The following is a 13,149-nucleotide window of genomic DNA, read 5'->3' as shown; positions in this document are numbered from 1 at the left end:
GCACAGGAATTCCAGGATTCTAGGTTCTGGAGGGTGTCAGGAAGAGGTGTGTGGGCTCTGGTGGGCCCTGTGTATGGGCTGCTTGCTCCAAGAAGAGGGAGAGGGGCTGGGGAGGGAGCAGAGTTGGTCAAGTGATTGCTGAACAAGTGTGAGGACCTGGATTCAGGCCCACAAAGAAGCACATGTACCTGTGTACACACACACACACACACACACACACACACACACACACACACACACACACACACACACAGAAGATCTATAACTTAAGAAGCAACTGGGGCCTGAGATGGCTTATGCTGTGTCTGCTGCTTCATCCTAGGTCAAAAAAGAACGGGACCGGCTGATCTCGGACTGACGCCTCCGAGCTTGTGAGCCCAAACAAATCTTTCCTGCATCCAGCTATTTCTCTCAGCGGCGAAACTCTGACCAATTCAAAGCAAGGCCAATCCTTGCCAAAGTGGACAAGATGCCCCAGGGATCTAGTGAAGGTGCATATCTGATTCAGGACGTCTGGCAGGGGCCCAGGAGTCTCCATTTCAGTGAGCTTCCGGGTCATGAATCTGCAACTGGGGAGTCTCACGGGGAACAAGACAGCCAGCTGGGTGACACCTCTATTCTGAGTCCATCCACCCACATCTTTGCAGAGTGGCCACTGTCCTGGTTTGCCTGGCACTGCCTTGGTTTTCAAACTGAAAGTTCCACCTCCCAGGAATTCCCCTAAGCCTTGGATCAGCCAGAACCATTGGCTACCCTCTCTCCTTCCCTCTGCTGAGCCTCCCCTTCCTCCCCAGGCCCTTCCTCCCCCACCGGCCTCCTGCTCACTTGTCACTCCCCAGCGGGTTGGTTTGTTTCTTGTGAGACAGGCTCGTCTTGTGAATTCAGGATCTTTCTGCCTCTGCCTCTGGAGAGTTAGAGCCACAGATGTGGGCCACCAGGCTCACCTCCCTGACACCGTTAGGCTTCACACTTGCTTATTGGGGGGAGGGTGGCAAGAGTAAAACCCAGTTTCTACAAGAAGTCAGAGGACAATTTGGGGGAGTTTGTTCTTTCTTTCCATTATGGGTCCTATCCTTGATATCAATCACGTTTACCCACTGAGCCATCTCACAGGTCCCTCCTTTGACCTTATTGGGCTCCCCAAGAACTTGAGTCTGAGCCAGCGTGTGTGTCAGGAGTCACACGGGGGAGGGGGACTGCGGGACTTCCGATAAACTGGAACCTTCCTCTCCTAAAGAGTGTCTGTGACCCCTGGTGCACCCTTGGTGGCTGCAAAAGCACCAGGCAGCTAGTAGAACCTTGATTGCCTAACAAGTACTTCTTAGCCTTTTGTGTGCACCACGGAAAACTTAAGCTGCAAACTTAGTCTTACAGAGGTCTGGGGCGGGCCCGAGAGTCCCTGTTCTGAAAGCTTCCGGATGAAATTCTGGGGTTTGGAGCAGAGTAAGAGCTTCTTTGTAGAGAGAGAAGAGCAGGTGGGAACATCCCAGGCTCTGAGAAGGGTATTCCGCTCTGGGGTGATTGTGTGGACAACCAGCTGGCCCATCAGACTGATTGACTCCAAGATGACAGTGGCCCAGACCACACTTACTTACCCTGTTCTGTGGCTTTCAGAAAGAACTCCCCCTCCCACCTCGACACACTGTCTCTACAGCTGGCTCCAACAAGCAAAAGATTTCTCTCCAGAGCTGGGCTCTGTTTGTCTTTGCACCTGCTCTAGCAGCTGTTGCCCACGCTTCCATTAATGGCACAAACGAAGTCTCTAATGGTGGGGCGTAAGTCCTGGTTGGCAGTGGGGCTGGGGATGTGGGATGTGCAGACAGATGGGAACTCCGCCAACTGCTGGGATCCAGGCTGCACTGCCAGCCAGACGGCCAGTGGGTCAGCTGGCACGATAACCAACTCGGAAGTCTTCACCCTCTCAGGCATCTTCGGGGCACTCAAAAGGTGTGCGGAGGGCTTCAGCCTTCTGGGACACCCGTCTTGGATGAGACAGGAAGACCTGGACATACAAAGGCCTTCAAGAATGAGAGACAGGGTGGGGGAAGGTGGTAGGCAAAGTGCTTACTGCATAATCATGAGAACTTGAGTTCCAATCTTCAGTATCTATCTACATGGAAGGCAGGGTGGTGGCACCTGCCTGTAGCCCCTGGGGCTGAGGAGAGGCATGAAAATAGGTGGCTAGCCAGTGTAGCCCACATGGGGAGCCTCAGGTGTGATGAGAGATCCTGACTCAAAAAAAAGGTGGAGAGCAGTAGAAGACACAGATGTTGACCTCTGGCTTCTACGTGCGCACACGCATGCACACACACACACACACACACACACACACACACACACACACACACACACCAACAGGACTTCTGATGGACTAGAACATTTCTTCCTCTCACAAAGATTCTGATTGGCTACATAGTGTCTTTAATTTGAGGCACATGCTCTGATGCCAAACGTTGTACTCATTTATTAAGGAGCTATAAAGTGGCCTAGTGGCACACACTACTTTGATGCCAGCGCTCGAGAGGCAGAGGCAGGCAGATCTCTGTGAGTTTGAGATAAGTCTGGTCTACATAGTGAGTCCTTGTCTATGAAAGCAAAACAAAACTGTGTGTGCACAGACTGTAGGGCCTGCCTTTGATAAGAACTCTTGAGGACTGTCAGCCCTCGAATTTACTAGAGCTTCTGAAGTTTAGAATTTCTAAGGTTTAAGACAATGTGTTCTAAATGCCCCACCTCCCACCCCAACCTTAGCAGTGCTGAGCAGATGTCAGCGGCTGGCAGGTGAGCCAAAGCTGCGGTTGGCAGATGCGCTGAGATCAGAGATGTCATTTGACCGTGTCCTATGACATGGTGGTGGTTGTCACCCATGGAGCCACTGGGTTTCACATACCCTTCTGGTGTTCACTGTGCCCTGATTTCTCTTGTTAAGAGAGTTCCATTTGGCTCCATTCTTAGGCATTGTGATTCTACCCTGTTGCAGGGCTGTGATGTGGGATTCAGACCCAGCCGATCAGAGATTTCCCTGGCCAAGGTAGTTGGTTCTGGGATGGTTGTATGACCCAAAGAAAACAAGTCACATTTTGGAACGAGATCGCTCTCTCCCTGAAGTATTCCTCCCTGAACTGAGGAGGAATCTTGCCCTTACTTGATTCCTGGTTCTAGCCATCGCAGAAGGTGTAAGATCAGAAGTGACCACTAGAGGACACTGTGTCAGAGAGGTTTGCTGGGCGGTTCCCACACAAAGTGGGCAGGACCTGGGCCTGCAGTTAGAAACCAGGCTTGCCCAGGGGTCCAATAGTTTTTTATTTCAGTGAGTTTGAGTTGTTTGTATGCTGTTACATGCAACTTGAAGAGTCATAGTTGCTATAAGAGCAAGTGTCCTTCATATTCCTGCTTGACAGTCAAGAGGGCTTGATTCGTGAAGGAGATGGTGGCAACCTAAGCTGGCAACCAGAGGGCCTTGGAGATCTAGGGCAGAGAAAGAGATCTGCCATTAGATTGTTGAGTGCTGGTGGGGTTCCTGGGGAGATGGTCTATTGCAGAAGAGCAGATCTGGAGAGGAAGGGGTCTCGGTCTGTGCCACACAGTGGGGAGTCTGGGGAGGGAGGGCGGGAGGGAGGCAGAGAGGGAGAGAGAGAGACAAACAGACATACACAGACAGAGACAGACAGAGACAGATAGAGACAGAGACAGAGACAGAGAGACAGAGACAGAGGCAGAGAGACAGAAAGACACACACAGAGACAGGAGAGAGACAGAGAGACAGGCACACAGAGAGACAGGCAGAGACAGACAGAGAGATAGAGACAGACAGACACAGAGAGACAGACAGACAGATACACACACGAGGGGGAGAGAGGGAGAGAAAGAGAAAGAGAGAGAGAGAGAGAGAGAGAGAGAGAGAGAGAGAGAGAGAGAGAGAGAGAGAAAGAGCTGAAGTCTGGATACACAATAAAACCAAGCATCAGCCACCAGTCACCCTGAAGGAAGCTTCCCTCAAAAGCTATAGTGCAGTAGGTAGTGTCACCCCAAGCGACCCAGGTGGAAAGAGGGCGGCTTCCTGTCACTTCAGGTGTGGAGGGTTGAGTTAATTTCCTGCATGAGGCTCCACAGCAACTGCTTTCTACAAGCCCTGTGTTTATTAATCCGTTTCCAGCAGTTAATTCCCCCCTCCCATTTCCCCCTCACGTCTCCAGCAGCCATTCCGATAGGCTTTCTTATTAACCTGTTCGCACACACTCTTTACAAAATGATCCCACCTCGCATCTTTAATGGGTTATCCATCACAGTCCTCGGTCTGAGTGCTTCCTTCCTCGTGGCTTTAAGATCCATCAGATCACCACATGCACGTTTGACCTGTTCCTTCCCTTTGCCTCATACACACACTTCAGAGCAGGCACCCTCCACCTCCTCCTCTGTGCTCAGAGACCCCGTACCCTGCACTCACACAGGTCAGCAGTTCTGCTGTGCCTCACGCTGGTCAGCTGGAGAGCCTGAGCACTTCTGTGACTTTAGCCTGTAGTCATCACCAAGGTGGCCCACGAGACTCCCCTTCGGAAGGGGCTGACCTAGGAGGGCAGCAAGTCATACTGGACAGCAAGACAAGGCTGGCTGGAAACTTATGGCAACTCACAGAATTGGACCTCACGGGCGTGAATTTGAAGCTATAAATTCTGAGTGACTTTCTTAGGTGGCCACGGGTGCCTACACAGCCCACAGAGAGGGGTTTGCCAGGTTATAGAGTGTTCCTTTGGCTACAGTTTGCAGAATTAATATGTGCCTGTGTATGTGCAAAGGCACATGCATATGTATGTCTGTGTTCATAAGAGCACCTCAGCTGACATTACTTGGCGATGTCCACTTTTTAAAAAAAAGATGTATTTATTTTTATTTTACATGCACGGATGTTTTGCTTACATATACGTTTGCAGACTGTGCGTGTGCCTGTTACCCATGGAGGATAGAAAGGGGTGCTGGATCCTCTGAAACTGGAGTCACAGATGGTCATGAGTTGTCTGACGTAAGCACTGGGAACCTAACCCTTGCCCTCTGGAGGAGCAACACGTACTGTTACCCACTGAGCCACCTCTTGTACCTTACATGCCATTTTTCGAGACAGATCTGTCACTGCATGGATCTGCCTGTAGTCGTCTCCCCTGCCCCTTCCCCAAGATCTGGGGTTCTGAGGAAGCGCCTGTGCTGTGTAGAACACAGTAGGTGGACAGCTTCATAACCCACAATGATACCCGCTTAGTGAGGACTGCAAAACAGGGCTGAGCCCCCTCCCTGGGCGCCATTTCCCAGGGGCCTCCTGTCTATCTGAGGCCCCACATGTCTAGATATTTTTGAACAGTACAAGTACATCTGGCCCATGATGTCCCCCGAGCGATAGCAGAGTGACGGCACTCTTAGACCCAGAAGATGCTTCAGTGGTCTAGACTCCCCAGGCGGGAACATCCAAAGATTGGGGTGTGCTCAGTCTCACTGGCTGCAGCTGCAGGCAGGCGTGTGTAGTGCCTGTGGTCACCTGAGAAGTACCTCAGGGCTGAGAGGGGCCAGGCAGAGACCCCAGGGTTGCTCTTGGTCTACAGCCGCCCCTTCCTCAGGGGGCGAATTAAGTGTTGCCAAGACCTTCCTTGCTCCAGAATGATCTGGACCAATCAGCGAGGAGTCCTGTAAGTTCAAGACCAGTTTGTTCAAGAGGAAATAACACACCAGCGTTCATAAACGACTGCAGCCGGCGTGAAGCCACCCAAGTCATTAAATCACATCTCTCGTCTTCTGCCTTCTGTAGCCTCTGGCTGGCTTTAAGTTTCACAACTCTGTGTGTGTGTGTGTGTGTTTGTGTGTGTGCGTGTGCGTGTGCGTGTGCGTGCGTGTGTGTGTGTTTCCTTTTTCTCTTTTTGGGGGCGGGGTTAGCACCGAGGTCCTCCTGTAGCCAAGGCTGACCTTGAACCTCTGATCTTCCTGCTGGAATTACTGCTCTGTGCCATTATCCCTAGTTTTATACTGTGCTGGGGACAGACCTGGGGCTTCATGCATGTTAGGAGAGCACAACTGAGCTGCATCCCTAGCCAGCCTCGCACGTTTTTTTTTTTTTTTTTTTTCCTATGGAGCTGGAAAGATTGGACTGGGGTTATACACTGATTCCTGATAGATGTTATTCTGGGTTGGCAATGATGGGAAACTCCCAAGATAGCTTTGAATTGGTGACACTGGCAGTACCAAGGTCTCCTGAACTCATCACCATGTCCCCCTTCAAAGGAGTATTTGAATGAGATAGGACCAGACCTATATTTGTTATTGAGAAAAGTAGGAGTGTGTCCTGACTGACAGCATCTCAGGCCATCAGCAAAGGTTAGGGCCACAGGTCAAGGAGGAGGAAGAGGAGAAGTGTGGTAGACCCCTGTCGTAGGGTTTTACTGCTGTGAAGAGACACCATGACCAAGGTGTCTTATAAGAACAACTCTTATAAGAACAACATTTAATTGGGGCTGGCTTACAGGTTCAGAGGTTCGGTCCTTAAGGCAGGAACATGGCAGCATCCAGGCAGGCATGGTGTCGGAGGAGCTCAGAGTTCTACATCTTCATCTGAAGGCTGCTAGGAGAAGACTCTCTCTCACGTGGTTAGGAGGAGAGTCTCATTGCCCATCCCCATAGTGAGACACTTCTTCCAACAAGGTCACACCCACTCCAACAAGGCCACACCTCCTAATCATGTCACTCCCTGGGCCAAGCATATACAAACCCATGGTGCCCAAACAAAGACATTGGGAGGTAAAGTCCATAGCAAGAGTCCAGTGGGTAGACTCCAGCAGGCCCACTCACTGAGTCTGAGCCTTCAGGGTCCTATCCTCAATGCGGGATGCACTCAGAATCTCCAGCTCAAGCCAGGTCTGGGGACACAGTACTGAGCCCAGAGCCACACCCTTCTTTGTGTGGGCCCACAAGGAGCTCTTCTGGCTTGGCTCTCAGGCCTGGACTCACCTGTATCAGCCGGAGTTGGAGACCCTTGCTTCAGGGTTGGGTAGGATTTGCAGGTTGGGCACGGAAGCATCTTGGCTGGAATGAAGATCTTCTGAAGAGACGCCTGTGCCCCTCATTTTGGAAATCAGACTATTAAAAAAAATTGGAATTTCTCCAGGAGTCTCACAGAGGGGAAAGGAAAAGGCTGAAGACAGTTGCCGACCAGAGGGGACCTTGTCTCTAGGAAGAGATTTCACACAGCTCCCATACCTTGTCAGACCACCTTGCAGGAGAGCCTGGAGCTCGGATGATGAGCAACGCCACCCCTTGTCCAGGACTGCTTAGCTATGCTCACCTCTTGCCTCATCGAAACCTTAGTCTTCTGTCAGGACTACAAGATGGACTTGGTGGGAGGGAGGCTGCTGGACCACCTTGTTTCTATTCCCAGTGTGGCCACGCACATGGACCACCTTGTTTCTATTCCCAGTGTGGCCACTCTGAGTCAACCTTTTCTCTCTGCTTTTCATTGTGTCTTTACTTGACCTATTGAGGAGAAGTGGCCCAAGCCCAGCCCTTTATGGCTTCAGGGGCTAAGGTATGACAATGACAACTTCAGTAACAGGTCCACCCTGGGTGTGACAAATAGTCTCAGAAGAACCTTATCTCCTCTGTTCACTGCCAGCTACTGTCCCTCCCCACCTTCTCATCCCCTGCAAGAACCCCCAGAGACGTTCAGCCTGGGAAAGATTTATGTGACCTGGAACTAGCGTGTCACAGGCAAGCGATCCTGTGATTGAGAACTTGAATGGACTCTCCTACAAAGTGTCAACTTCAGAAGGAGCTGACCACGCAGGACACGGACACGCTGTCTCCCAGCCCCAGCCCTCTCTGGCCAGCTTTGGGATTTATCACAGCTCATGCCAAACTCTCAGACTTAGAACAAAAATGCATATCCCCCCTCTCCCTCTCTCTGCTTCCCCTCCCCAAAAGAGTGAGTCTGTGAGGACAGATGGCCCTGTGTCAGCGTCCCCGTGCGATATTGATGTGAACAGCGAGGGAAGGCGACGCGTCTCGTGGCTGTAAAAATAGACACGCATGAAGTCGGCCTCCCCCTCCGGCCAGGCGCTATTCTAAACCCGGCGCTCATGGCTTTGGTATCCAAACACCCGGCAAGGCAGAGCACTGGGCTGGAACTTGACATTTAAAGAGTTTGAAAGAAATAGAATAAAGCACAGAGATTTCTTTTTATAAGTTAGTCTGGTTATTTCTGAATGGGACATGCCAACCCAGCACGAGATCAAATTCACAGCATTACTGAACCGTGGCGTCTGAGACATGGTGGGGGTTATGGGAGCTGTCCTGCCCAGTGTCCTTCTCAACACAGGGACTCCCCCCCACAGAGCCCCTGATATCTGGGTTCTTCTTGGATGCCTCTAGTGATGGAGTGCTCTCTACCTCCAGTGGTGGGATCTCATGGTTAGGCAACCTGGGACGGCTTAGATAACTGTTGCTAAGTGCTTTTGGGGGAAATCGTGAGTTAGTAGCTGTCTCTCTGGAACAATCTTTCCCAGATTGTGGGGGATGGGTGGGTAGGGTCGTTTTATATTCTTGAAAGTTATAGCTATTGGTTTTTTTTACTGGGCTCCTATGCTACGAACTCAGCCCTGCACGAGAGAAGTTGTGGGAGCTAAAAGAGAAGATGGTTTCAGAAGGCAGCTACCACGGAATCCAGGCGGGTAATGAACAAGTGTGGAATAATGAGATGGCGCACGGAGGCAGGCTATTATCTGAGATGGCGTGACACAGCCTGTTTCCTCCCCAGTTGAAACCAGCCGCCATTTTTACCCCATGTCAGTGCAGGACACCTATGTTTTAGAAATCTCTCTGGCTTCTGGGCTCAGAATGACCCTGGCTTAGTCTCACCTGCTTCTTCACCTGCCCCCTTCTCCCCCCAACCCCAGGAGTCTCAAGTCTTGTGAAGGAGCTGCTGCTTGTAGGCCTCTCTGTCCTGTCCCTCTGCGTCACATTCTGCTCAGCTTGGGATGCGAAGCTTTAACCTGGAGCTCATCAATTAGGCCGATTGGCCAGTGAGCACCAAGGCCCTCATGCTTTTGTATAATCAGCTTACTGACTGAGCTATCTCCCCAGCCTGCTCCCTTTTACTCACATGTCCTCTCCGTTCTGGGAAGGATCATCCCTGTCACCCTTGTAGTCTATGATCCAGAACCCCTTCCCTTTTACCTACTCTCTGGCCTTGAGCTGTGCTTCCCACGTGTTCAAGCCATTCTCCAAGGTCTGGTGAGCTTGCCTCCCCTGTGGCCCGGTATCTAGAGCGAGTGTGTATTTCCTAATAGCAGCGGTTACACACTGACTGCCCTAGGGACCTGCCTTGGCTCTGAAACCTCCCCGCCAGCCCATGTGACAGAAAAAATAATGGGTTTGGGTTCAAATCACGACTCTGACATTTATTAGCTGCGTTCTCAAGCAAACCACCGACTCTCACCGGCCTTTACTTTCTACACCTGCCCTGTAGTTTCCTTGGCTACAGGTAGAGACCACGATTGCAGCCAGACTTGGCCAAATACAAAACGCCTTCCAGGCGTTCATTGTTATTAGGGTTGTGTCTTCTTTGAGAAGGGGAGGAAGCGAAGCTTAGATCCGTTTGATGCCTTTGCAATGTTCAGCACAGGTGGTTGTCAGGTACCTGTGGCTTGTCTAGCCATGTGTAATGCATCGAGGGGTTAAAAGTGAAGGCCTGGTTTCCAGCCAAGTGAGCTCCCGCCTGGAAGACATAATGAACATATGTAGAAGAGCCTGTGGGATTAGGCAGGGTGTCATTAAATGTGGTGTTGTCTGAGCCTGCCCGAGAGCAGGAGAAAGGTTCTGAGCCTGGGATAAGGACAGCGAAGATGATGGGAAAAGCCTGGAGCCAGAGTCACATCTAGAGAGGTAAGTGGACACAGTCTAGTAGGGAGCCACCCCCCTTACTGCTGATCCCTATCTCCTAGGATAGGTTGGATGAGAGGGCTCTCCTTCAGTGGATGCTGAACTGAATACTGTTTGCTCCCTACCACAACTTGGGGCTCCAAGCTGGAGGCTGATCACAGCCATTGTTCATTTGTAGGGAGAAAATGGTAGCTTGCCGAGTCTCGGGGACACGCTCAAGGTACCTCAACCCAAAAGAGGCAGCAGGGAGATTCTCTTAGCAAGCCAGTGAGGCTGGTAAGGGAAAGGACTTTCCCAGGACTTCCTCAGCCAGCTAGCCCATGACCGTGCTCGCCCTGGAGCTCCAGTGGTCTAAGAAAGGCAGAGAACCTGACCTGTGGGCATCAACTCCCAGTGGGTCAGCAGATCTGGCATATGGCCTGGGATGAAAGGCAGGGGTGGGGTGGGCAAGTAGAGTCAGCTCGTCTAAATGAGGATGAGAGTCAGGGCGGATGAAGCAGGAGAGTCAGAATCCAAAGTAGTACCTCAGGGAGGGGCAAAGCTGGGGTCAGCTTATACAGGTTGAAGCTAGCAGACCCCAGAGACCATAAAACAGCAGAAGGAGCTCGGCAACCTTGGAGAAGGACTTGAGGTTCGAGATAGCGTGGGAGACCATGAAGGGAAGGGCTGTGCTTTAAAGTTTTCCCAGTCAAATCCCATGAGGATTCACAAATGGGTTTCCTTACTCCCTCCCTCCCAGGGTATTCTTCATGCCCAAGAGTCAAACAGTCAGATATTCTGTGTTCTTGGTAGGCGGAGAGACTCAGGTAGGCTGGGTGCAGTAGTTGGAAGGAAGATCATTGGAGACCATGGTGATTAAGCAGCCTGTTTATCGTGATTGGATTTAGAGTCACCAGGGAACCACACTTCTGGGTGTGCCCTTGAAGGTTGTTTTCAGAAAGTTCACTTGAGGAGGGAAGACCCACCCTGACTGTGGGTGCCACCGTTCCATGGGCTGGGGTCAAGACTGAATAAAGAAGAGAAAACGAGGGCTGTTGATGTGGCTCAGCGGTTGTGAGAGCTGGGTGCTCTTCCAGAGGACCTGGCTTCCGTTCTTAGCACCCACATAGTGGCTTACGACTGCTTGTAAGTCTCATTCTTGAGGATCCAACCCCCTCTTCTGACCTCTGTGAGCACTAGGCACAATGTGTGGCTCATGGATGAAGGCAAAACACCCATACTCAGGAATTAAAGTAGAGATATATTTCTTTCGGAAAGCTAGTTTTATTTCTAAGATGGTGTCATAAACTTCTAGTGGGTACTAATAGTCACCTGTAACACTCACACAGGGTTGTCTGTACCAGCAAACAGTCTGGCCTTCAGCAGAGGGGTACACTGTGGTGGCTCTGCCTTACCGTTGGTGCTGGTAACCTCTTGTTTCAGTTCATCTACAGCGGTTTTGCCCTCTAAGTCCTGGGTCTTGATACTGCAGCAGCACAGAGCCAGTAGTGGTTCGGGCTGAAGCACAAGGCATAGATGATGTCCCCATCAACCGGTATATAAAGACGCTTGCCTTCATTAAGATCCCACAGAATAGCCTGGCCATCCTTGCCTCCAGCAGCACAGAGACATCCATTTGGAGAGATGGTCACCGTGTTTAGATAGCCATGTGGCCAAGGTAGTTGGTCTTCAGTTTGCAGTTGGCCAACCTGACTAGCTTGTCTCATCTGTAGGAGGTGATGATAGGGTGGCGGATGATCTTGGAGAAGCAAGCAGATATAAGACACCCATTCTGAGTTGTTGGTATCAGGATCTGGCTTTAGTAGATCACCTCGGAACCCAGTGGTGAAGTCACCTATAGGTGACAGGGACCCCTGCATCTGTTGCTATGGCACTCGCCATACATTCCCAGCATCCATTTGGTTTACCTCTCACCTTTACCTGAGAGCAGTTACATCACAGCCTAAATAAAAGACAGACTCTTCCTGACCTTTGCCCCTTCTTCTTTCTCTTTCCCCTCTTTATTTCCATTGCCCCCTTTTGTCCCCTTCCCCACAATAAGCCTCTCTCATGTGGAACTACATTGGCCTGGTGTGGTCTATGTGGACACAACATGAGTGACTCTCATTCTGGACTGCACTTGCAGACACCCAGAGTATCCTATAACTTCATGGTCTTGTCTCGGGATCCAGAGACAATCTGCTGGTTGTCAGAGGAGGAGGCCACGCTCAGCGCATCCTTGGTATGGCCAACAGATTGTCTTGTGGTGGTGCCTACTTTGAGATCCCAGGAGCCTGAGAGGGCAAACTGGCCATCAGAGGAGACCTCACTAACGAACTGGGAGTGTAGAGCACAGTGTGGTGCATGGTACTTGGTCTCATCCCTAGAAGGCTCCCCCGCCCCCTCCATGATGGCCTTGTTTTGAGATGTGGACAGAATCACATCCGGGAACCGTGGGGTGGTGTCAATCTGTGTTACCCAACTCTTATGGTCCTTGAGGATCCCATGAAGGGTCGTCTGCTTGGTCATGCCTGCAGCTGATGTGAGTGTCACCCCAGAGATGGGGATGACACTGGATAGCCCAGGAAGCCAAGCACTGCAGCTGCTGCTGCTGCTGCAATCCTGTGGAGAAGTATATGGTGATGTTTTTAAAAGAGAAAGTGAACTGAACACTAGCATTGCTCTGTCTCTACTTCCTTACCATGGGCACAGTGTGACGAGTTGCCATACCTTCCTGCCATGGTGATTGTGTTCCCTTGAACTACAGGATGACATAGACTCTTCCTCCTGGAACTTCCGTCTCTTCATGTATTTTTATCACGCAGAAGTCTAAGCCTCAGGCTTCCCACTCCAAGCATTCATTAAACACACCCTCTTCAGCTTTCTGAGGTAAGCGACAGTGGCCAGGGTGTGGACTTTAGGCCACTCTCATCCTGACCTCTAGCTTGGCAACTTGTTTTCAAGATGACCTGGTGTGGTTGAATGAGCCGTCCTTCGACATTTGAATACTCTGTGCCCAGTTGGTGGCTGTTTGGAGAAGCTTAGGAGGTGTGGCCTTGCTGCAGGAAGTTTGTCACTGAGGGGATGAGCTTTGAGGTTTTAAGTATGATCTACTTCCTGTTGCAGATGATGCAGAAGTGAGCTGCCAGCTGCTGCTCCAATGCCAAGTCTACCTGCACCCTCTGCTCTGTCACCATCGACCGTTCAACCTCTGGAACCACAAGTCCTAACCCAATTCTTCTGTGAATTGTCTGGGTC

The 13,149-nt window shown here is 51.1% G+C and overlaps 1 pseudogene; it reads right to left on the bottom strand.

Moving 5' to 3' along the window:
- Positions 1 to 12,420, bottom strand: part of LOC116908191 — a 45,582-nt pseudogene extending 33,162 nt beyond the window's left edge.
- Between the last annotated feature and the right edge of the window lie 729 nt (positions 12,421 to 13,149).

Source organism: Rattus rattus, chromosome 8 (genome assembly GCF_011064425.1).
Source record: "Rattus rattus isolate New Zealand chromosome 8, Rrattus_CSIRO_v1, whole genome shotgun sequence".
Lineage (NCBI taxonomy): Eukaryota > Metazoa > Chordata > Mammalia > Rodentia > Muridae > Rattus > Rattus rattus.
This window is presented reverse-complemented; position numbering and strand designations above follow the sequence as displayed.